This window comes from Calonectris borealis, chromosome 4 (genome assembly GCF_964195595.1).
Source record: "Calonectris borealis chromosome 4, bCalBor7.hap1.2, whole genome shotgun sequence".
In the NCBI taxonomy this organism is placed as follows: domain Eukaryota; kingdom Metazoa; phylum Chordata; class Aves; order Procellariiformes; family Procellariidae; genus Calonectris; species Calonectris borealis.
In genome coordinates this window covers 4,659,683-4,684,117 of record NC_134315.1, presented here as the reverse complement: position 1 = coordinate 4,684,117, position 24,435 = coordinate 4,659,683, and the positions used below count along the sequence as shown (strand labels likewise).

Sequence of the window (24,435 nt, the reverse complement as noted above, 5' to 3'; positions counted from 1 at the left end):
ACCATTTCTCCAACTTTAAGATAGACCATTGTAAATGCATAATTTAAAAGATGTAAAAAGTTTGCACAGGGAACGTTGGAGAGCAGAAATTCACAAATACATTTAGCTTTCAAATATTTGGATTGAGAAAAAAATATCTCTTTTTGGGAGGACCCTTATTTTTTTAATTTGGCTGTCTTCATTGATTGAGTGTTTAATGCAGTCGCATAAATAATTTCACTGAGAAGCGCAACTGGAGGGCAGCTTTGCACGGCATGAGGGTGAAAATGAGCAATCGAGGATAACTGAAATTCCTGAATCACATTTTTTTACCAGAGAAAGAGTAATGTGAAGCTCTCCCCCAAAGGAAATTCTTATGTAAACCCGAGTGGATTACCAGCATGGCCCCAGCTGCTCTTTTATTAAAACATGTATCTGCAGTTGCAGAAATCAGAATCACCCAGAACTCTCCTGAAATTGATGTCATTAGTATAATGATATAAAGGACGCAATCTCAGAACCATATGGTCTGATCAAAACCCTACCTATGTCTGAGAAGAGTCTTAATGATTTTTATAGGATTTGATCTATTTCTTATTGTAATAGTAGTTACTTTATTGCTGGAGGAAGATACACTAAGTTGTTCTGCATTTATAAGTTAAAAGCATGTCTTGAAAACTTCCATTAAAAAAAAAAATATTCAGTTACAACTTTCTGCTGATTTATCCCACTTTAATTTCATACAGATCATTCAGCAGTAAACCAGATTTACTGTATCAGATTTTTTTTTTTCCCTGACATTTTCCTAATACCCCAAAATGATCAAGAATGCAAACTCTGTAATGGAGTTGGCTGCTTCCACTATCTGACTATCAAGTTGTAGCTTTACACTTAGGGTTCATGTTACAAGTAGCAAGTGAAATAATATTTCTTTTCAACAAAATTTAACAGTAGCAATGGAAAAATCACAACTGAATGCCTTTGTTTTCCTTGCAACAACAAGAAAATAAAACAAAAAATCAGAGCAGTAAAAGTGGAGCTCAGCCACATGGTAAGGTAGTTTAAGAAAAATATTTCTGGAGTAGTAAAGTGAAGTTAAATCTTCCCTACTGAAATCAAACAATGAAAACTATGATTGCAAAACATTCCTGACTTAAACGCATTCCTGAGGATACTTCAAGTTTACGTAAGACTCTCAAGACAAAAATACAATTTTATCTATAGAAAAATCTCATTTTTTATTTCCAGTTATGATGAAAGATGGAGAAAGCAGAAATGTAGGAAAATACAGATTAAAGAAAAATGTAAATATACCTAGGGCTTAAAAATAAGATCCAACATCTGTTTTCATATTGTTTTCCTGCATTACTATTACACATCTCCAACATAGGCTTCCTCTACTTTGCTTTTCTTTAATTGTCATTCTCAAGTCTGTTCTTTCCTTCTTCACATATTCCGTTTTTCACTCTTCTGCCTCTCATTCCATTCTCTCTTTCTGTCTTTTCTTTTCCCTGGCAGATAATCATGTGGTTTTGCCCTTATGGCCCAACCCATACAGCACTGCTGCTACCCTGCTCCATCTAGTGGGATTACTGCAGTGTGTGCTCCAAAACCCTGTATCGCACTGGAAAAGAGATGAAGAGCACAGAAACCAGTCTGGTCACCAATAACAGCAGCTTCCAAAGACTGCAGCTTATTACGTGGCTAAGTCCACAGTTTGTTTTACAAAATGTGGAGCACATGCCAAAATCACTACTCGTATTATCTGAATACCATAGCAAACGTTACGCTTCTGAACACCTATGGGTTTTACAGAACATCGCAACCGGGTTTTTCTCTCACTTGTATCAAACAAAAGTAAATGCAGATCAGCAGCTTAATATTAACGCCCGAAGAGCCAGCCCTGCCTAAAGATTTATGACTGAAAGGGTATTACGTGGGAATGATAAATTGATGCAAGCCCTTCCTACAGACTCTGAACACCAATTTGGTCAATAAAGTATTTAAGCCCTTAGTGCTATGTGGGCGGTTGTAAGATTAATTTTTGAGTCTTTTGCGGTGTAAAAAGGTCTTTAATTTATTTTCACTCTAAGAATCACGGACAGCACCAACTCAGGAAACTTGCTCTCCAGTTATTCTTTTAATACCAAGGCTTTTGTGATCTGGTGGACAAGGCAGAACTTACATCTTTTGCTTCTATGTATATATTCACTATGCATTGAGCCCTGAAGCGCTGACTTGAAGAAAGTCTGTCCTTAGCACACACTAAATAAATATGGATCTCACGGTCGGGCTCAGATTTACTCGTGGTGTTGACAGCTGAGTCAGCGCGTTGGGTGAAGTTGGAGTGAGTTCGCCTGCCTCTGTGCCCAGCCAGGAGAGGGCCTAATGACTCATGGGACATTCAGACCACATAAAAACCTCAAGAGCATGACCCTGATGTTATTGAAGTTGGGAAGACTTGTGAGGATTGAATGCAAACCCCTAGTTTTAGATTTTGCCTTATGGACCCAGCTCCTGGGACAACGAGGCTGCCTTCTCCATCTGATGTCAAACACCAAACTCACCCCTGCTTCAGCTGTGTGTATGGCACAGACACATACACCCACCCGAACACAAAATGGCACAAAAATCAAGACGTTTGTATGCCAGTGCAGTATGTGACTACTTTAAATACGTGGCAACTTCCAAGTCAGACACATTGTAAAAAAGACAACAGTTATGGTTGCTTGTTCTTCAGGAGCGATGAGGTAAGTAAACAGTTTCAGAAATTATTCAACAGGAGGACTTTGATCTTTTATCAGTGCTAATAACATACGATTCGTACTACCAAACCCTCACACGGAACATAGAAAGGGGAATTTGCCAACTGACTTCAGGCATATAACTTAGCTTGGGTTCATAGAATCATAGAATGGGTTGGGTTGGAAGGGACCTTAAAGATCACCTAGTTCCAACCCCCCTGCCATGGGCAGGGACACCTTCCACTAGACCAGGTTGCTCAAAGCCCCGTCCAACCTGGCCTTGAACACTTCCAGGGACGGGGCATCTTCTCTGGGCAACCTGTTCCAGTGCCTCACCGCCCTCACAGTGAAGAATTTCTTCCTTCTTCCTGATCTAAATCTACCCTCTTTTAGTTTAAAGCCATTACCCCTTGTCCTATCACTACATGCCCTTGTAAAAAGACCCTCTCCAGCTTTCTTGTAGGCCCCCTTCAGGTACTGGAAGGCTGCTATAAGGTCTCCCCAGAGCCTTCTCTTCTCCAGGCTGAACCCCAACTCTCTCAGCCTTCCCTCATAGGAGAGGTGCTCCAGCCCTCTGATCATCTTCCTCCTCTGAACCGGCTCTAACAGGTCCATGTCTTTCTTATGTTGGGGGCCCCAGAGCTGGATGTAGTATTCCAGGTGGGAGTCTCATGAGAGTGGAGTAGAGGGGCAGAATCACCTCCTTCAACCTGCTGGCCATGCTTCTTTTGATGCAGCCCAGGATACGGTTGGCCTTCTGGGCTGCAAGCGCATGTTGCCTGGTCATGTTGAGCTTCTCATCAACCAACACCCCCAAGTCCTTCTCCTCAGGGCTGCTCTCAATCCATTCTCCGCCCAGCCTGTATTTGTGTTTGGGATTGCTCTGACCCATCTGCAGGACCTTCCACTCGGCCTTGTTGAACTTCCTCATATATGATCCTCATATAGTTAATGGAGAAAGGTAGGTGCTATCAATCAGAAGGTCATTCAGAGCAGAAATCGAATTAGTGTGTGCCACAGGTGCTCTAAGTCTTCCCAAATTAGGTGACAAATGTAACATGACTACCCCCTGGTGCTTTCCACAAATACTTTTGTGCAATGCAACTTCTGTGCTGCTAACAATTTGTGGTTTGCATTTTGATTAAATGATAGAAGTTCCTATAGATTAAATTAAGCACACTACAATGAATGCAAATTGATGGATATATTAAATTTTTTCCCTTCCACTGCATCAGAATTACTTTTTTATTTTCTGAGCATGCATTTTAAATCAACCCTAGGACAAGAGGAAATGGCCTCAAGTTGCACCAAGGGAGGTTTAGATTGGACATTAGGAGAAATTTCTTTACTGAAAGAGTGGTCAGGCCTTGGAACAGGCTGCCCAGGGAAGTTGTTGAGTCACCATCCCTGGAAATATTTAAAAGATGTGTAGATGAGACGCTTAGGGATATGGTTTAGTGGGTATGGTGGTGTTGGGTTGACGGTTGGACTTGATGATCTTAGAGGTCTTTTCCAACCTTAATGATTCTATGATTCTATGATTCTTTCAAGAAACTGGAGCAGAAGATACAGATGTGCAAACACCACCACCTTCCAACTGCCACATTTACCGTTTGCTAGGTGATCCAATATTCTTGCTAAAATTCATTATATCAAAGTTGGAGCACATCTATAATCACCCCATACTCTGAAGATAAAACATGGCAACTTGGACTGCTCTCTTGAGTTGCCTACTGATTTAAGTGGTTTTAAGCAGTTTTGGAAGCTCATACTTGTACTGAACGTAGTATCTAGAAGGATACATGGTGAGACCATATGTCCTGGTTTTGGCCGGGATAGGGTTAAATTTCTTCCTAGTGCTGTGTTTTGGATTTAGTACGAGAAGAATGTTGATAACACACTGATGTTTTCAGTTGTTGCTAAGTGCCCTCCTAGTCCAAGGACAGCTCCCGTGCCTACTGACTGAGCTAGGTACACAAGATGGGAGGGAACATAATCAGGACAGCCAGCCCAGCTGGCCAATGGGGTATTCCATACCATGTGACGTCATGCTCAGTATATGAAGGGTAGGCGTGATCCAGGAAGTACCGATCGCTACTTGGTTATCGGTCAGCGCGGGTGGTGAGCAATTGCATTGTGCATCACTAATTTTGTATATTTTATCATTATCATTATTATTTTCCTTTTTTTTCCCTGTTCTATTAAACTGTCTTTATCTCAACCCACGAGTTTTTTCTCACTCTTACCCTTCCGATTCTCTCCCCGTCCCGCTGGGGGTGGGGGGAGTGAGTGAGCGGCTGCGTGGTATTTGGCTGCCTGCCAGGTTAAACCGCGACACCATAGCAAAGCAGAGACTACTGTAGTCATCGTTTTGCTGTGGTGCATGTGTATGTGTTTATTTAATAATTCCAGGAGTTATTCTGACTTCAGCACCCTGCAGTTCCTGACCCAATATGCTACTCCACTGGATATAAAAGCCACATGCTCAGGCACAGATTGGCCTGCAGATCCTGTTAGTAGTAAGCAGAACTGCTTTGCAAGTCCCATCTGCTGGGAGGTCAAGACTTCATTATCAGAACCAGTAAAAGAGAGATTAAAATGGACTCTGGCCAATTTAGCACATCTGCCATGGAGGAATATCAACCACCAGTGCTTTCAGGGGAGATGGGTTATTAAATGAAGTTTCTCCAGAGATATAAAAGGTATGAAAGACACAGTAATGCATCAGCTGCCTCTCGCTGGGACAAATTTTCTTCCTGATCCACCATCCCCACAAATGTCCTTGGGTATATTATAACTCTGTGTGTTCACTGAGGTGACTGTGCTCCCATGTCTATCCCGTTAAGAAGTAAAGACATAACGAAATCAACACAAAACTTGCTGGCACATACCTGCTCACTTGGATGATCAGATCCAAAACATAAGTTTTTGACAAATTCTTCAATGTGGCCCATGAACAAGTGAGTACAAAAGACGTGAGTTAGACCTATACTAAATAAAAAATTAGAATAACATCCCAAAAGAGCATAATTTCCAACATGGACCCAAATAATCTTGTAAACAGAAACCAAGTATCCACTAAGCTGTAGGCCAAGTACATGAATGCTGGTGAGCATATGATGCTGAAAATGGTGGTTCTAGTAATTTATTACTTTCATTTTCTTCAATAAATTAAGAACTGAAGTGTATTTTTATCAGGGAACCAAGTTTGACTATAAGACACTTGTTTCATTAACCCTGACCTATCTACAGAAAGAAGGAAAACATGTTTCATATTTTTCTTTCCAGGTGTTTTGACGCACCAGTGAAACAACACTTAAGGTTCTCAATAAATGCATGACTCAAAGAACACACAAAAAAGTCTCTTCAGACTGAAGAATAACTGAGTTGTTTGGTGAGGTGAAGCCCAATATAATTAATTTGCTATCATTTTGTGTAATGACACTACGCCTTGAGAAAGACCGTGGTAACAGCCAAATACAACAGGTACTGTGTTCTTTGTCAGGAAAAAAATGCTTTTCTTTTTTTCCATAGAATAGTTTGGTATAATAATTCTCACGTAAAGATAAACCTATTTTTTTTTAGCATTAAAAGTAGCCAAAAATAGTGTATTTATAATTCTAAATCCTGCAACCTCAAGAAGTATAAAATAAACACTGAGTGGAAAAGTGTAGAGGTTGAAAAAGGCTTTCCGCTCCCTCTTGTTACAGTCCCATTGTGATTATCATTTTTTAACAGGAAGAAGAATTTTGTAACGATACAAATTCTCCTATCTGTAACTAGAACAAGAGGAACAGTAGAGTTCAACAGCTCCGGGAATATTTTTTTCCTTTCAACTCCAATCATGAACCGTTCTGTAGGCTTAGGTACATTCCTGTAGTTAATGCCAAACTCCACTAGGTGTCATCTACCACTGTATTTCTACGGGGAATATGAAAACGCTGGCTCCTAAGATGTCTCACATTAATATTTCTATATATTAGTCATTCCTTGAGTTAAGTTCTCGGGATGTATCTATGAATTCCTGTTCTATATATTACTTATGCACATATCTTATCATTACAACCACCGCTGCTACTCTTAATTAAGCTTATTTTGTAAGAAAATGTACCTTCTTGAAGGTATGGAAAGCTGTCATGTTCTCAGAAAAAACATATCCCAACTAACTCCAAAGGAAAACAAAACCTGTTCCATGCCTTTTTATATGACATTCCTTATGCCTGAACAGTGCTATTTCTGGATGAACACACCATTTCTGAGATACAGAGAGAAATTATTTCAGTTTTGTAATAATACTAGCCTGGATGGTGCTGAGAGCTTATAATTCAATGTATATTTCTGCATATTCTGACAGCACCATTAAAACTGCGTTGCTGAGAGGCTGATATTCATCGGATAAGTAGCTGGAGCAGGCTAGCTAGTGCAAAAACCACATTAGTCCAGACATACTAAACTATTTACCTTTAGTGTTCTGACTTTCTACATGTTAAGACAATCTTTACAACCCCTCCTGTATAATTTGAATCTACATCTGGTCATAATTAATGCAAATAAAATGTTCAGCTGAGATTTGAAATCAGCAAATAGCAAGATAAATATGGTTTTCAGATGTATGACGGAGCTCGTGTATAAGCCACTATAGAAAGGTATCATTACTGCTGTGTGAGGCATTGATATTGAAACACGATAAAAAATTGCATCATTCCTGTTCAAGACCTATAAACCCCAAATATAAGTACTGAAAGAAAATTGCTGTCAGAGCATTCAGAAGCACAGGGCTGCCTAGGTAAGGAATGGGGCCCTGAGGAACTTGCTGTGTTTAGAAGAGCAAATAAAACGAGAAGGACATAATATTATGAACAGCCAATACCTCTAGACGACAGGAGCAGCACAGACTGATTCAAGCTAGAAGGCAATTCTGGCCCAAGAAGAACTAGATATGATAATCCATTAATTTAGTTTAATTCAGAAAAGATAAATAAGCATTAAAACGTTAAGGCTTCTGAAATGACTTCTCCGTTGGGAGTAGTAGCTGGCCAACTATTTTTAAGGTGGACATTTCTCCGTTTATCAAAGTTATATGATACAATTCCTGTTGGAAGAGGTTAGGGAAAAAAAAATCAATGGTTTTCTGAAGCAACTGAGCTAATATTAAATTTTTATTCACATGGTTGACATTCCATGAAAATGAATGCATATCACAAATTTAATTTGGTTTTTCTTTTTAGTTTATTATGCTTAAACATTTTACTATCTCAAAACATTTAATGTATTCTCTACCTCAATGAAATACACACGATAATGTAGCAATCATTTATCTGTGATAAGGAACCAGATGGCATTCGTCAAGAATAATTTTCATTCCTTCTTATTGCATTATTTGTTAAGAACTGATGTGTGAGCAGCTACCAGTGGGGTTCTAATACGTTTTAATGAATTTCTTTATATTTGTATATACAACACTATATTATAACTTATATTTAAGTACTCTATGTTACTAACTAGATGTCATAGTATCATAACATGTTTATAACCCTACGCCCGTAGGCTATAGTTTTTAAAATGTTGATTTTAAATACTGCAAAATTAATAGTTACCTTCTTTTGCACAGACTTCATGATACACACTAGACACTGGATTTGCAGGATTTAAGAGTCAATATACCTCTTTTGTGATTAATTTACTCCTCTAACTTACATATTGCCTTAATGCTTGGCACATACCGTACCATTAAACTAGGTGGTATCTTTACACAGGTGGTAGACACTTAAAATTAGGAAAAAAAAAAGGAAATAAAAATCCAAAATTAAAAAAAATGCAAACATGAAATCTTCAGGCTGAAATGTCAGCATTGGTAAAGAACGAAGAAGCCCAGATAACAAAGACGTAAAATATTCTACAAAATTAAGCAGAATTCTCCCTGGATGAGATGGACCAGTCGTGTCAATGGGAAATGGCATAACTCCAAATACTGTCACATCAGGTGCTTCAATACATACGCTCCCCACCAGGTGATGTTAGCGTAGGCAGGAGAAGGCAAGATCCCTCTCTGCTGCCATTACACGAGCACATCTGCTGTCACAATCTTGGATCAGAACAATTTATTATGACCACATAATCTGCAGCTATATTTTTCTGTGATGTTTCACTAAAAAGCCAAACTGGAAAGTTTTCCAAAGTTTCCAACTTCAAGGTGACTTTTGGGAATCATATTTAGCAAATATGATTATTTGCTAACATAAAAACTAACAGGGGTAAAAAAAAAAAAAAAGAAAAAAGCTATCTTTGTACATATTTCATTTCTTATTTTTTGTAACTTCATCCACGTAATCAGACAATGTTTAACTCAATGGTAGATGTTTCCTTTATTGTTAACAAAGATGGTGCTGCCTGGGTTGCTTCCTATATGGTTCTCTATCGTATCTCTATTCCTATAGTTTCTCTTTACCTTTTTCTAGCAACGATTTCCTTTATTTCAGTCTTTGTATTAAGAATGTGTGTAAAATATTGGTGTGTTGAACAAATAATGCAATGTCACACCATATATCTGTACTTCAAATTTCATATGCTAAATTCGCAAATGAGTTTTCAAATGGCTTCTCTCAATAGTCACTTAGTGAAAAGCTTTATATAGCCCACGGATACCTAAGTATCTGAATCAGCTTAAATTCCCAGTATTATGGAAAGCTTTTCCCCCACACCTCCCATGTACATTTATTTATATTATTTCCATATAAGTAGTGCTTTACAAAAGATACAGTAGTTGGGCTGTTGAAAGTGCTTGCCTTTCAACAAAATAAGAGTTACCCGTGACTTCAGTAGGAACAGCTAGGTCAGTCCTAAAAGCCACATTTTTTTTTTTCTCACAACAGCCCTGCACAAACCCCTCGGGATGGGGAACCCACATCCTAATTAACAGCCAGCCTTGTACCGTTCCCCCTTTTCCCACTCAATCAACTCACTATTAGCATTAACCAGAAACATCCCGATTTACTAAGTATCTTGCCATTTCCCAGGCAAAATCCACAAAATACAAGTACTTCCCCCTGATCTTCGAGAGACATTTGGAAATTTGAGGTGTGAAGACCACAGACAGTCTCCAAAGAGACTGCAAGAGCACACAGGGATCTGTAATGAATTCGAGCAAACTGGTGAAAATTCAAATTATGAGATAAATCTAATGCTCCCAGATGAAAGTGGAAGGACGAATTTATTCTGTTGCCAGTTTGGCTTTTCATGCCTTGCTCCTCAAGTACGGAAGGATTCACATCATATCCATGATTGAGATCATGTATTTTTGGTATGCAGTTGTACATCCAGAAAATGCCTGTCTAGCACTACTGTGGATTGGTTGTAAAATGGAAGAGAAAGTGCAACTTGAAAAATAGTTTTAATGAAGAAATGTTTCCACAAACCCTCATGTCAACCAGATCCTATGATATTTTAACAAGCAACACCGAGGCCACAAACTGGGTGACGGGTTTTTCTAACACAGAGCATAAAAGATGGAGTTTTACCAGAACAGAATATTTTATCAGGATGAGACATTAATCTTGCGTGGTGAAGACCTGCCTGTGGTGATTTTCCAGACATATTGTACACTGTCTACCAACGTAATTACTAAGATGTAAGAGTTATTTACACCCCCTTCCTCTCTGAACCCAAATCCTTCATTGATAAGGGTGAGACTGGGGCAGACACTTAGAGCAACAGGCTAACAAAAAGAGAAAAAGAAGAGTAATAGTTATTTTTGTAACTAAAAAATATGCGTGTCTTTAAAAGGTTAAACCCCAGGTGTGTAATTACAGGCGGAATCTAACGGAGCTTCTGGTTTCTCATTAACACTTTCCATATCCAATGGCAGGGGCAAAACTGCAAAATTTCTGCACTGAAGAGACCACTCTGTCAGCATTGTAACTGTCCTCCTCAAAGTCCTCCCAGCTTTGGTTGTATAAATAGTTCAAACAGTCATTATTTATGGGGTTTAGTCTGTATAATAATAGCTAGATAATGGCAGATTTGGTCCAGAAAATGTTACAAGTTACACAAAATTATTCCAGACCACCATACTCCTGCACACGTAAAAATGCCCATTTTATCTTTGTATATAAATAGGCAGCAACGTTTGCAAAGTTTCCAAATTATTTCATTTTCTTGGGAAAGAGAGACTATAATTGGGTGGGCTGTGCAAGCTCATTCTTCCTTCTGCTAGTTAGGTCACGGACATTCATCTTTCCACAAAGAGCCCAAATTGTTCCCGTCTGCGCCGTATGTTTTGTTGTCTCATTTTAACTGACCTATCAGACCATAAAGTGTGGAACAAGCCCTTCACATCTCTTAATTGGTGTCATTAGGAGTCCTTTCTCATTTACTACGAAATGGACTAACATCTCCTAGAGAAGAACTGAAAGCCTTATGTGCAACCTCTCAGATTTGAAGTTGGAGGCTACGCTGATTACATATAATTCTTCATTAAAAGATACGAAGTAGCTGGGACTGGCTTTTTGAGTATACAGACATTTCTTATTAAAGTTCAAACAAATAAATAAAGTTTCTTTTGCGGTTTTCTTCATCCTGCATTATTCCCCTCTCAGCGCAGGCTGCCGGCTCACTGTGAAGGAGAGCAGCAGAATTATATTCACGTGACTCTGAAGTTTCACCTACGTCTCTCGAATAAAATATGTTATTTCCAATATACCCGCTGCCAGAAAACATATATCAGCTGAACGCTTTGAAACTTCAATTAACAAATGACCTGTAGGCAGCGTTGCCTCGCCGTGGTCTGTGAACACTCATAAAGCAGCGTATTAAACCACTGTTACGTTAAACAGCTTCACAGAGCACTGAACACCTGAAGACACCCTGTTCTCTTTCTACCTTCACAAAAGACTTTGTTCCTTTACCAATACTGCACGACACAAACTGTTCTTAGCAAAATACTCTGATTGCTGACGTGAACTGATGGACGACACAGAAGGACATTAATAAAGCTGTGATCAGGTCCCGTGAGAGATCCGTCGCTATCTATGTATTTAACAAGGATATTACATGGCGTGAATATCCAGTAATAAGGTCATCGTTGCCTGGCCTTATTAATAAGATAAACTCCGGCTGCCTGAATCGAGGCAGTCCAAAGGGTACAGCAGGAACGTGCGGGAGGGCTGAAAGGTGGCTGAACCCCCGATAGCTACAGCAGAGCCTGGGGCTGTAGCACACAGCAAAGCGGTGGCCAAGTTGTGCCGCCGCAGGGGGTACAAGAGCAAAGAACAGACCTCGAGATATTTGGTGGCAGCACTGAAAAGACCTAAATGTAAGATAAATTGCCTACCACTAGGCACATCTTTAAACATTCTGGCTTAGACTTGCTTTACCAATGTTAGGGTTTACACTGGAGAACAAAACAGAAACTAGAAAACCCTGTAATGTATTCCAGTGCCTGATTAAATTATACCATGTAACAATTCTGTTGGACTTTCCGGGGCTGGTATCTGTTAATCAGGCAGTTTAGGGAGCTCTTTTGTAGAAACATATCGTAGCTCAACAACTACTCAGTAATTCTCATTCCACAGGTGATGGGATCTGTCTCTAATGCCTTTCAGAAGCACATCAGCACCCTGCTTCCTGACTATCTTACTAATTTTTCTAATTTAAAACAAGCAACAACATCGTTTTTGGCAACGTTTGGAAAAGGAAAGCTTTCTCTTGACTGCTAATGATGCAAATAATAAAAACAATCTAGGGTTTAATTTGCCCTCCGCACAAAACTGTTGCAGTCACAGAAATTGTATTCAGTCAGTTAACAGCAGAATTTCACTCCCAGTTAATAAATAAAAGCACTTGTGTAATATAATCAATGAAATAAACCACCTGTAACACTTCTGTATCTCTTTTCATCCAGGGCTATATTTTAACAGCTCTCCAAATAAGACCGCCAGAGCGTTCCTTGCTAAGGGTTTTTTTTTGTTTCAATAATCATCTAATGGACCACAGACACAGTGACATCCCATGTACCAAGGCCATTTCTGTTCTGTCTGGTCTTGTCAACTTTCATTGCCCTGCAAACTTCCCAGGAATCAATGGGTAGCCGGGTCACCAGGTCAGCTACCTCCCTTCAGCGTCCAGACCCTACGCTCTGAAATATCAGACAGTAAAGGAACATGAGGGGTCATCTAGCCCGGGGCCTGCTTCTGCAGAAAGACTAGAAATAGGAGAGATCTCAAAAATGCCAGGTTTATGTGGTTCGCACCTTGTTTTTCTAATAGGCACCTTTAGTGGATTCGTTATCCCTTATCAGAGCTATTTAAGATAATAACCGAAAAGAACAGTCCTTTCCGTTGACCAGGCTGGGAGTTACCATTATCATAGGGAAGATGCCTAAATTTATACAGTTGAGGCCAGCTGGAGTAAATGCCATGCATTACAGAAAATGTAACATCAAGATACACTGGGAGAAAAAAACAACGTAAGTATATTAATTTAAAAATACTTTTTCAAATTCATTGATTAACAATTGCCTGCTATACCAGCAGCAATCAGTAATTAAGAAAAATTTACTAGTCTTATCCCTAGTTATAATAGCTGCTCTGAACATGTTTTCAGCATGTCTCGTATGTAGGACAACTGCACTTATGGACTGCTTGCTGCCAAAAGTTGCAGTCCTGCTCCTATTAACATCAATGCAACATGATTTGGAAAAAAATCAATTCTACACCAAAACGTAATCCACCAGGAAGAGAGAGAACAATAACTCTGTAACATTTTTCCTGGATTTGTCTTAATGACACTTGGTAATTAATCCCTGGAAGGAGGCAGGTTAACATTAACAGGGTTCATACATCCACATACAGACAAAAAAAATGGCTCCACTGACTAGCTGTAAGTAGAACTGAGGCACTGATAACGCAAGCGCTTTCCCTGAGACACTTCAGGTGGAATATTTTGGATATTGATTTTGATGGATTGACTCAAAAGCGAAAGCCTGCATCTGGATAGTGTCATCCCAGATATTTGCAAACTTCAGATGAAATGCAAATAGCGTGTCCTTTTGATCCAGTTTCATCTTCAGTTTTACCCCTCTGTATAGGAGGAAAAGATTCTGACTCTACCTGCAATGGCTGATAGAGATCTATTTACAAAATTCAATACTTAGCTATTGGAGCTAAACAAATTCAGAATACCAATGAACTCTTAAGCAAGAATAATAAACCCAGAGGAAAAGTGATCAAGGCTCAGTGAAATCTTAAGATCAAAGCTGCATGGGAAGGGTTCATATCAACTAATTTGAGCTACTTAAAGTACAAGGCCAGCCTAAACCAGAGTACAGGCAGTGGGGATAGACAAGACCCCCAGCGGCAGCTCAATTTATTACGTTTTAAGTAACTGAACACGTGGGATGAATCTTTCTTTTTTCCACTTACTTAAGAAAGCTGAGACTATATGACTATTTTTTTGAGAGATGAAGTTAGGTGAGATACATTATTCATCACCTTTCAAAGAAGCACAGGCTTAATCATCAGACCTAATGCAGGTGGAAATTTATGTCATATGTTATGCCAAAGGTCAGATTACACATAATCAGAATGGCCCTTTTGACTTTAAAATCTATAATGGTTATAGATCAGGAACAGCTCCCTTGAAGGCAATGCAGTTACATGGATGGGGAATTGATGTGAGATGAAAGTCATTCATGACAACTCTGTTATATTTCTTTTTAATAATGGATGTCCATAAAGAACAGCTCAGTTCATTTTTAAATGACTGAACTTTTTGAAGCGATCTGCTAATGGCTCCAATGACATTGACAAAAGCTGAACAACATTTATCAGGTACATAAAGCTGAGAACATGGTCTGTACCTGGCATCAGAGAAATTTATTCCAAGCTATTCTGTACTTGCTGACATCTTTAAAAAAATGGCTTTTTTACCCAATAAATATTAATACTGTCTCAAGAGACAGATGATATAAAATTCTTCCATTTCCCAACAAACCAATATATTTTATCTGTATAGAATATTGGGTTTTGACTTGTGTCTGGAAATAATGCAAACAAGCACTTTAATAAACATAATAACTCAGTTGAGTGTGTGGGGGGAAAGCTGAATAACCTCAGATTTACATCCTTTTTAAATAAAGATTGTCTGACAAGGTTGTAATATTTTACCCCATTCAGTTTGGATGTTTTCACTGGGATTTGCCAGATGCGTGCACCTAAATAAGCAGGAATGAGATAGAACTGTGTACAGGACTGGAATTCAGTGGTAAAATAGATACATCACAATAGAATCAGAGAACATATTTTTCTTAAAACATGTACTATAAACCCTTCATATTTCGGCATCTTCATGATTCGTATTTAAATATGATTATTTTCCTCAGTCAGAACAATAAAACAGAATCTTTCTCTCTGTTATTAAAAAAAAAAAAAATGGCAGAATTCTCCATTGACAAAATAGAATGATGTACTTTAGTCATTTACTGACATTTTTATTAATATACTGACATAACAGAAACAAAATAATAAACCACAAGAGAAATGATTATTTAGGATGGCTGTGAAGGGTAGAGATGTTCAGTGGATAGTAGAAGCCAGATCTTATAGCTACAATTTTCTCTGAAGTATTGTTAATACAATTTCATTTCTCAGTAATTTACTTATCTGAAGACTATTAAGAAATTACTATAAGAACAATTTGGACTCTCAGAAGAACTTCCAAACTTAGAATTGAACTGGACCATTAGGCAGCCTGCAACAGTTGCCTCAGGGATTATAAAACACTTTAAAAAAACCCTACAATTAAGTTAAAGCCTAAATTCTGAGTGCAAAAGTTACCTGACAGCAGGAAAAGATCATGGCAGCTTACAATCATAGAATCATAGAATCATAGAATCATACAGGTTGGAAAAGACCTCTAAGATCATCGTGTCCAACCGTCAACCCAACACACCATGCCCACTACACCATGTCCCTAAGGGCCTCATCTACATGTCTTTTAAATACCTCCAGGGATGGTGACTCCACCACTTCCCTGGGCAGCCTGTTCCAAGGCCTGACCACTCTTTCAGTAAAGAAATTTCTCCTAATGTTCAATCTAAACCTCCCTTGGTGCAACTTGAGGCCATTTCCTCTTGTCCTATCACTTGTTACTTGGCAGAAGAGACCAACACCCACTTCGCTACAACCTCCTTTCACGTAGTTGTAGAGCGCGATGAGGTCTCCCCTCAGCCTCCTCTTCTCCAGGCTAAACAACCCCAGTTCCCTCAGCCGCTCCTCATAAGGCTTGTGCTCCAGACCCTTCACCAGCTTTGTTGCCCTCCTCTGGACACGCTCCAGCACCTCCACGTCCTTCTTGTAGTGAGGGGCCCAAAACTGAACACAGGATTCGAGGTGCGGCCTCACCAGTGCTGAGTACAGGGGCACGATCACCTCCCTGCTCCTGCTGGCCACACTATTTCTGATACAGGCCAGGATGCCGTTGGCCTTCTTGGCCACCTGAGCACACTGCCGGCTCATGTTCAGCCGGCTGTCAACCAGCACCCCCAGGTCCTTTTCCTCTGGGCAGCTTTCCAGCCACTCTTCCCCAAGCCTGTAGCGTTGCCTGGGGTTGTTGTGGCCGAAGTGCAGGACCCAGCACTTGGCCTTGTTGAACCTCATACATTGGCCTCGGCCCATCGATCCAGCCTGTCCAGGTCCCTCTGCAGAGCCTTCCTACCCTCGAGCAGATCAACACTCCCGCCCAACTTGGTGTCATCTGCAAACTGACTGAGGGAGCACTCGATCCCCTCGTCCAGATCGTTGATAAAGACATTGAACAGGACCGGCCCCAGTACTGAGACCTGGGCAACACCGCTCGTGACCGGCCGCCAACTGGATTTAACTCCGTTCACCACAACTCTCTGGGCTCGGCCGTCCAGCCAGTTTTTTACCCAGCGAAGAGTCATCACCATTGTCCTGGCTCCCTTTAACCATATGGATTACATGGAACAAGGTGGTTCCAAAATGTAGACCAGACAACTGAGACCCAAAACTCCCTGTTAATTTGTTGTAACAGAGAAAATCTTCTTACTGACCCCAAATCTGGTGACTTTAACATCCTTAAGCTGAAGAACTTAAAGCCAGCAGGAGCATCCTGTCTGTAACACATCTCTAGGTGAGATTCTCCAATAGCTTATAGCAAGCCAAAAAGAGTCAGAGAAATGATGAAACCAAAGCAGGAAGAGAAGTAAAGTCTTAATGATCATGAAAAGCCTTATTATGAGATGAATATAGTATAAACGCACTCTAAGTCTTAGATATATCAAAAGACTGGATTTTCAGGAGAAACGTTCTCTGGAAATAAAAACTCTTATTCTTATCTTCATAATCATTGCTAGGAAAATGGGTAAATAAAGTACTTCTTTATAGTCGTCTTCAAATTTTGATTAAATTTACCCAGATTTAGGTCTTGTTTCTCTTCCACTTACTATAAAAAATTTCTTACTCAATTGTACAAATAAGTTTTTTAGTCTGTTCGTCTCTTCATATTTAGTGTATCAAGTTAGAGATTTTAAGATCCATCTACTGCATACAGACGCATCATCAGGCAAGGGTAGATGAGCTTTTTGAGGCAGTTAACACCACCACCACATCAGTAGGATTTTGTGATTGATTCCTTAACAAAAGCTCTACAAGAAACTATTTGGTACAAGGGAAAATTCCCTCAGATTTGCATCCCGTTAAAAGATCAAAGACAGTCAATTTTCCTTAGGAGGGGAAGATATTAGCAGAATCCCACAGGGATCTGCTTTGGATCTTGGCTCATCTTTAAGTCCATAATTGATCTGGAGCTGGTGAGGTAGTGCAATCTGCTTATGATACCAAAATATTCAGCATAGTCGGAACTAATCGACAGTGTGAAAGGTTGCTCAGAAACAAATAAAAAGAGCTGAAAATCAGTATTAAAGTGTTTGCAGCACCCCAAAATTATATTTAAAAGAATATTTCCTACTGTAGCAATTCACTCACGAAGGAAATCTTGTGTAAGTTTGGGTCGTTCTCTAAAAGCACAGCTATAATGTTCTTAGATGATCAAGAACACAAACAGAAGGAACTGTTTTGAAAGGGTTAGAGAACAACACAGGGACCATTGCCATGAAACCATACAGATGTGGGGTGTGCCTGTGCCACAAGTGAACCAAAGACCAGAAAATACAAACAATAATAATAAAGGTATAAAAATTCTTCCATTTAAAATGAGCTTTGTCAAGAAAGGAGAAAAAAAAAGGCAGACCTATGCATTTATAAACTTAATGGAAAAGGTGAATAGAAGGTAATTACTCATTGTTCTCATTATACAAGACCTTGAGGACAACTGCACTGAATGATTAGACAAAAGAAAATAAATACTTTCTCACATGCAAACATTTGTCATAGATATCTTGAAGCCATATATAAAAGGACTCAAAAAGCAGTAAAACAAATTCAAGAATTATTACACAAGATGTCCCAGATGCAACTTTTATCTCAAAAATTCCTTGAATCCAGAAGAGAAGGATCACTCAGCCCTTGTCCTGCTTTATTGTTTATGTCAGCAGCTGTTAACAGCCAACTCTCGGAAAGAGGTTAAGCCTAGAGATCGTTGGTCTGCCTACCTCTGCAGATATAACGACGTTCTCACTCTGTTGCAAACACCTTAACTTCTCTACACTCCAACAAGTCCCCAACATGTCCCAACACCTCAAATTGCTCTCCACAAAGAACCCATCACTCCATGCTGTCCCCAAATCCTCTCTCTGTCATTCATAACATCTCTTCCCACCCAATCTTCTCAGCCTGCGATGGAACCCATCCATCCCAAACCTTTCCATAGAACCCTGAGCTTTTCCCATGCTCCTGCCTCACATCCCTTAACCCAGAGAGCCCTTCCTGGCTGCTGTAGGTCCTCCTGCTCTGTTTGACGAGGCCCCAAATTGTGCACCAACAGCCACCGCTCTTGGCTACTCTCTGACGCTGAGTTCTCCTACAAGTGTCACTATCCCTGGAGAAGTAAAGTCCTTGCACTTGCTCTCACAAAGATCAAAACCCAACAAAAACCCTCAGGCAGAAAGCTGTTATCAAAAAATGATATGACTCTGGAAGCCAAAAAGGAGGACATAAAGGAGAAAAAACAGGTATAGCTTGTTTCCAGGCAGAATAGGTTAAGGTGACTAATTTTCAGAACATTTGCTTCTCTTTTCAGTGCTCCATTTGGGGGGAAAAAAACCATCCTGCGTCATTTACTAACACAAAATGCTCTTCTGAAGTGTGAATGCTTAGTATCTTTAACAATCAGGCAATTTATTCAAATGTCTAAAAATGGATATAATAGAAAATGATTTCCTTTCTGTCAGCTTTAAAAAAAAAATAGTACACTGAGATTCAATGGTTTTTGTACTGTTGTATCTTATGTTAGAAAGGCTTAAAAAAAAAACCTTGCGAACTCCACAACAAGCCTGTAGATGGGTTAGACTTTTGTGTTAAAAATGCTTCTTTTCCAGAAGGCATAAATAATTGCTGGGAGAACGATCATAAGTCTCATCCAAAGTCAGTAGGAAGACTCCTACTGTCATCATCATACCTGGATCAAGCCCAAGGTTTGTATTATAGCTTAATATATTTTTATACTGGCACTGCAATGAATTCCAACAAAAATAAAGTTTTAAAATGTTAAAGGGGAAAGAATAGGTTACACTGCTAAATCCAGGGAAATTTTGAAATGAATGTGCTTCCTACACGCTGAGCATCAATTCTGCTCTTCTATTCCTGTCTACAACAACATAAAAGTCCCCGTAGGTGTAAAAATCTTCTCATAATGCTGTCTCCTTTTCAATACATACAAGACAAAATGCACTCCCTAAACATATTTCCTTTCAGAAACTGGTAGTTAAGTAACAATTTCATCTCCTCTCTTCCTCCTTATTTAACTCCTGTTTCCCTTTTCTCCAGCTCTAAACATTTAAAGAGCTTTATACCACTGCTGATCCCTGTTTGATTAAATTTGCAAGGCTGTTTATTTCTTGCAGTGATTTGAGAAATAATCTATCAATGGAGCTTTCAGCTTCTCAATAGAATATACTTGGGAACGCATGCTCTTTTCTTTAGGGGATAAATCAGTTTTTCAGATCCCACTGCTTAACTCAGGCTGAGAGGCATCCAAATCAACAGTACTGAAATTCTTTGAGAAAGTTTCTTAGTGCAGGTAAGAAAAACATTTTGATAAAAGCAGTTGTGCTTTAACGTGGAAGCCTTTACCTACAAACTATCATCAGATTAAAAAAAACTAATCCAAAATGAAGTATGTTCCTCTAGGGTTTATTAGTGATTTCATATTTTGCACTTTCAAAACATGCCAGGGAAGAACTGGTGAGCACGTTTACAATACTTGAATAAAACTATAGAGATGTTATGATAGAAAACATGGGAATTTTTTCACCAGAGAAGAAACAGCAGTGAAATCTCATTCCCTCACAAATATCGGGTCAGCTAGGATCATGAATCTTGAATCTGAGCATCATTTTTTCTTAGAGCATATCAGATGCAGCTGCCGTAATTGGGATGCGGTAGTTGGTTTACGATCCAGTGCTGGACAGCATGAATTTCAGAGTGGAATGTTGTCTAAGAGATGAAAGACTGCAGGAATAAAAGATTAAGGGCAAGAGGGTGTGAAGTCATCAATATTTGTACTTCTAGAGGACCTGAACCTTAGCCACATACTCCTGCAGAGTCACTGTATGGTCCTTAATGTAAACAGCACTTTTTTTTTTTTTTCCCCCTTGCTCGGTGAAAAATGGTGGTAATTACATAAAACTGCATAGCTACCAAGAATTTAATTTTGTGCTTTAACAATACAGAAATTAGGTACCAGCACAGCTTCTCTAAATGAGATTCGCTTAATTTCCCTGTCTCCTAGACAGAATGCTCCCTCCTTCCAGAATAAAATATGCAGAGAACTACAATAGCCCAAGGGAATCCCCTTGACGACGGATCCTCTCCAGAACATGGGCTCATGGAAAGAGAAATTTTGGGAGGCTCCAGATAGCAGCCTGAAGGAAACCCAAGGCATATGCCTGTCCCCAAGCACCTACTCTTTCCCTTTCCTCGAATCTAAATAGAATAAATTTTCAGCTTACCCTAAGTCTACTAATTCCTCCTAGGCTTAATATTAAGTTTCTTCACATGTAGGTTAAACATTTTTCAGCTGGTGAGCTAATGCCCAACTGCAGATTGCAGTAGCACCTGTATCTTCGCTGGTAAATGCAGCAAAGTGAGCCCTGTGGAAAGACTTGGGGGGGTAACAGCATTCTGAGAGCAACTCCTAACTTGATCAATAATGTCAGCATACCAGATTATGCCATATTTAATTGATAGACAGAAGTAGAAATATTTCAGTGGAACAGGATTTGTAAATAAGGATTTGAGCATCAGAATTTGGGCTGGTTTTGGAGGGGGGGACTGTTGTGTTGTTTTTTAACTTGATCAAAGTTATTATATTCTAAGTGTGAAAAAATTACTGAAAAATTACTGATTGTATTACTGAAGAAATCAAATAAAGGGGAGCATACTTTAATGTCAATATTGCACTGTATTTTAATTTCTGGTGTCTCAATAAAATCATCTGAAATGCCTATCCTTCCTCCAATAATTTATCTTGCAGAATTTTTTTGCAAGGAATATTAACGCCCTTTACTGATCTGATGTCACTGAAATCAGTATTTATTGCAGTTTTTGATTAGCTCTGCTATTATAATTCACAGAAAACAAGGCACAGCACAAATAAGAAATGCTGTAAATCACTATAGAAAGCAGAAGCAATCAAGTTCCTATCAAGGCATGCATTTTAGGCCCAGTTCTAATAAAGTACTTTATTGTGCACATAGACTAAGCCTATCTATATGTTTTAGGTAGGTACAGAATTTTACGTACTTTATCACATCAAAACCAAACTTCCAGACATGTGAATGGAAGAAAAAGTGGTTATTATTAAAAAGCGACTTTGTGCTACAATCAGCACTAGGTTGCATGGGAGATATGCAACCCCACCTGGAGTACTGCATCCAGCTCTGGAGTCCTCAGTAGAAGAGGACAAGAAAGACATGGACCTGTTGGAGCGGGTCCAGAGGAGGCCACAAAAATGATCAGGGCGATGGAACAGCTCTGCTATGAGGAAAGGCTGAGAGAGTTGGGGTTGTTCAGCCTGGAGAAGAGAAGGCTTCAGGAAGACCGTATTGCAGCCTTTCAGTACTTAAAGGGGGCTTATAAGAAAGATGGGGACAAACTTTTTAGCAGGGCCTGTAGCGATAGGACATGGGGTAATGATTTTAAACTAAAAGAGGGTAGATTCAGACTAGATATAAGGAAGAAATGGTTTACAATGGAGGCACAGGTTGCCCAGAGAGGTGGTAGATGCCCCATCCCTGGGAACGTTCCAGGTCAGGTTGGACGGGGCTCTGAGCAACCTGATCTAGTTGAAGATGTCCCTGCCCATGGCAGGGGGGTTGGACTAGATGACCTTTAAAGGTCCCTTCCAAACCAAACCATTCTATGATTCTGTGATTTCATATCAACGTATTTCCCTTTAAGTTATTTGGAGCAGTCTAGGCTTATGCTATCTTTAGGAGACTACTCACATTGTTCCAGTGGCCAAAGGACACCTACTCCTTGAGAGAAGTCTGAATAATAGATATCTGAGTACAGTAGCAATGTAAACTGATAAGTCTTCTGTCAAATCTAACAGAAGAAGAAACCAAAATCTTGCAGCTTTTGGCAGAGCACCTGATTCTATAAAACTAAAAAAAAAAAAATTATGAAATAACACATACTGAAGCTTCAACCTTTTTAAATAGAGCGAGTTTGTGGTGTGTTTAAACCTTTTTCGAAGACTGGCATTTGTCCCAAGCTGTGACAATGTGAGCGCTGGAAGGAATCTTAAAAGCAGCACTACTGCTTCTCCACCCACATGGAGGTTGATGAGGTTTTTCAGACAGTCATGCCTGTCTCAGATGCCAAATCCATTTGGTTTTTCCGTCATCGAGCTTAGCATGATGCTTTAATTATTCCTTAAGTGGTAGGCATAAAAATATAGGGGTGCTTAACTTAGTGACGGAATTATAATGCAAGTTATGTAAAATTTATTCCCCTTTTAAAATACAAGAGTGCAAATTATCAAATAATTCTATGGATGACTTAATTTCATGTATTTATTTACTTATGGGCAGAAAAGAGGGGTGATTGGTAAATTTATAAAACCAAAAATTAACCTGACATTATTGCCATTGAACAAGAAGTTCTACAGAACTTCAAAGGAAGATCACTTGCAAAACTGGGCTCTTTCCACATCTAACAATGGCAATATTTGGCACACTGATTTCTGGAAAATGTAACTTAGTGTTAGAGGGATTTCACTTAAACAAAACTCTGTTATAAAGAGCTTGGTTTATAACAAAGCAGACATAAATTGTAGGGAAGAAAAGACCAGAAGCCAATATGTGAGGCTGATTAAACATTCTACAGAAGTCAGTTTTATATCATAATGGAGAATCTGCAAGCAAATTTCCATTGCAAATGTCATTTATCTATAAATATTAATGCATAAATATTAGCTACAACTATTTTGTACAGCTACATTAATACAACTTGCATATCCACGATGTAAATAAAATAGTTTACTATTTTTAATTTTATTACTTGTAAAACATGATTTCTGGACATGTTTTATATAACTAAATTTTATAATGAACAAAATAAAATTATAAAATGTCCTGGTTTCAGCTGGGATAGAGTTATATTTCTTCCTAGTGCTGTGTTTTGGATTTAGTATGAGAATAATGTTGATAACACACTGATGTTTTAGTTGTTGCTAAGCAGTGTTTACAGTAGTCAAGGACTTTTCAGCTTCCCATGCTCTGCCAGGTGCACAAGAAGCTGGGAGGGAGCATAGTCAGGACAGATGACCCCAACTCACCAACGGGGTATTCCATACCATATGATGTCATGCTCAGTATATAAATAGCAGGCGTGGTCCAGGAAGTAGCGATCGTTTTTTGGGTATCGGTCAGTGGGTGGTGAGCAATTGCATTGTGCATCCCTCATTTCGTATATTCTACCATCACCATCATCATCATCATCATCATCATTTTTTTTTTTCCCCTTCCTTTTCTGTTCTATTAAACTGTCTTTATCTCAAGCCACAAATTTTGCTTTTTTTTTTTTTTTTTATTCTCTCCCCCATCCCACTGTGGGGTGGGGGGAGCGAGTGAGCGGCTGTGTGGTGTTTGGATGCCTGCCGGGTTAAACCACAACATAACATCATGTGCGCAGGATGGAACATGAGATTTATCATCACAGGTATATTTACACTTCATAGGAAAAAATTGTGACCATATTAAAGATAATAGTAAAACATAAACTTCAATGAGCAATATTACGTTGCCTCTTAAGATATACAATTAAGAATACTCTATAGATAACTATAATGTTATAATACCAGTTATTACTATAACCATAATACTGGTTGAAGCCCATTCAAAAAGCAGCCTAAAACTTTCTAAGCTCTGCCAAGTGAAGTATGTTGGAGGTGGAATATACTCCCAGGGAAAGAGGTAGATCTTTACTTGGCAAATTTTAAAACATCACAGTAGGAGAAAAAACCTGATTTTGTATGAAAACAGAATGAATTACTTAAAATGGCATTTCATTCA

At 39.1% G+C, this 24,435-nt stretch overlaps 1 protein-coding gene across 2 annotated transcripts in view; it reads right to left on the bottom strand.

Moving 5' to 3' along the window:
- Positions 1 to 24,435, bottom strand: part of CTNNA2 (catenin alpha 2) — a 527,667-nt gene that overhangs the window by 199,612 nt on the left and 303,620 nt on the right. The gene's annotated exons all lie outside the window — the stretch shown is intronic.